The 2,177-nt window shown below is 39.7% G+C and overlaps 1 pseudogene; it reads left to right on the top strand.

Moving 5' to 3' along the window:
• Window positions 1–560: 560 nt before the first annotated feature.
• On the top strand, window positions 561–682 carry LOC112211833 (U4 spliceosomal RNA; annotated as a pseudogene).
• Window positions 683–2,177: the final 1,495 nt, after the last annotated feature.

The following is a 2,177-nucleotide window of genomic DNA, read 5'->3' as shown; positions in this document are numbered from 1 at the left end:
CTAACACGACAACAAATAAAACGGTGACAAGCTCAGCTGGTCTGTTTCGTGACGACATTCTCCATTTAGCAGACCTAGTAACAGACTCTCAGCCATGTTATATCGTTGTAAATTGGTAAAAGAAGGAAATATTTCTCCATTTAAGATGATTTTTTCCATTTAACACGCTTTAACATGTTAAACTAAAGATCATGAATACCCATATTGTAAAATGGAGTGAAACCCTCTTCTTCCGCCTTCCGTGGCTGCTTTATTTATCTGACTTTTCAAAAAAACAATTGTAGCGAGTAGGTTGGTCGATGTATAACGTGACACGATCTCACAAGAAGAGACCAAAACAAAAAAAGGCAATCCTTCTCGGCCGGACCCGTCCCACTAAGACCCCCTCCTTTTTTATCATAACCCCTATTTCTGAAATTTATATTTTTTAGTATGAATATATATACAAATATATATTTTGATTCCGCACTGTTTCCTTCTTGTGTAGTGGCCTACATTTTAAGGAGTTTTTTGATTTTTTTTTTGTAGTGGGCGTTCTTTAAATTTTATAATGAGCTGGGGACCTTGCGGAGAGGCAATATCGTAACCAATGGAGGTCTACTGAGGTTCCATTATTGCTAGTTGAAACTAAGACCCCCGGGGAGCAACGGTCCTATATCCCTTTTGAAATATTTCATTAAAATGGGAAGAGGAGACTTTAAGGTAGTTTATCGAGCAATATTTAAAAATTACCTAAAATTGGAAAACGGCATGAATATAAATATAGCAGGAAATACGTTTGAACAGGTAAATAGGTTTATGTATTTAGTTTCTATGGTAACTGGAAAAAAACAAAATTGACGAGGAAATAAAAGTGAGGTTGCCATGGTGAAATAAAACATTGGCTAGATCTGAGTAGACAAGGGGTGTTACGGTTGCCATGGTGAAATAAAACACTGGCTAGATCTGAGTAGACAAGGGGTGTTACGGTTGCCATGGTAAAATAAAAACACTGGTGATATCTGCGTAGACAAGGGGTGTTACGGTTGTCATGGTGAAATAAAAACACTGGCTAGATCTGTATAGACAAGGGGTGTTACGGTTGCCATGGTGAAATAAAACACTGCCTAGATCTGTGTAGACAAGGGGTGTTACGGTTGTCATGGTAGAATAAAAAAAACTGGCGATATCTGCGTAGACAAGGGGTGTTACGGTTGTCATGGGAAAAACAAAACAGGAGCGAAATGTTCAGACGAGTGGATTTTGGTTTTTTGAAGGCGACAATTTGATTTTGGAACACGTTACGATTGTTCAATGTGAAGTGATAATAGCTTAAAGGCCCTCTGTCTTTACTGTTTGAACCGAAATATGATATATAATAGCACCACATGATAAATGTTATCGTATGTGTTTTTTCAAAATTATGGTGTTCTACTTCAATGGACAGTCATTAACACTGGAAGTGGGGATATAGTGCAGTGACGTTTCTTTAGCACGTCCCGGACAAGAGAGTTGTAGCAGTTGTCATCCTAAAAGTTCTGGGGAAGGTGAGAGGGAAAGGAAATATCGGACAACCGTATGTTCTGCCAGGAGTACACCCAAGGACTACGTAGGGTTTGAACTAAATTTTATTTTATTTATTTTCCTTTGGGAAAAGGGGGTGCAGAAGGGGGTGAGCTTCTCCACTGAGCGTGGGCAAGTATAAACAATAAATATATAACTAAGGATAAGTGAAAATTTGCGTTGATAGTGTCTTTATTATTAAACACATTTCATTCAACTAATGTACTAAAATAAATCGTTATAATGTTAATAAAAACACATACTGAAACTACATGGAGGATATATAGCACAGGGGAACCTTTAATTTCAAAACCGAGAAGAGAAATGATTGTTGTGAAGACAGAGCGAGAGGCCATTGTGATGACAGGAAGGCGGTGGGGCAAATGGGATCACTCCTTGCCCTGTGGCCCGCGTTGATTAAAACACTCCCCTTGTTTATATTTCTATCGCGAGAGGGCGTTGGGGAGGGGGAGTTTTAAACTGAGTCACAACTCCATTGTCCGACCTCGATGACAAAAGGCGCAATTTACTAGCGCAAGAAGTTCTCGGTCCTCCCAGGGATCGGAGAGCCGCTATTCAGACCATTGAGAGGTGAGCGCTAAAATCCCGGATTGTCTGGGGAGCCTCGCTTCGCT

Source organism: Halyomorpha halys, unplaced genomic scaffold, assembly GCF_000696795.3.
Source record: "Halyomorpha halys isolate HHAL.00 unplaced genomic scaffold, Hhal_1.1 Scaffold3213.1, whole genome shotgun sequence".
NCBI classification, from domain to species: Eukaryota; Metazoa; Arthropoda; class Insecta; order Hemiptera; family Pentatomidae; genus Halyomorpha; species Halyomorpha halys.
The sequence above is the reverse complement of the archived record's forward strand: the minus strand, read 5'-3'. Positions and strand labels throughout refer to the sequence as shown.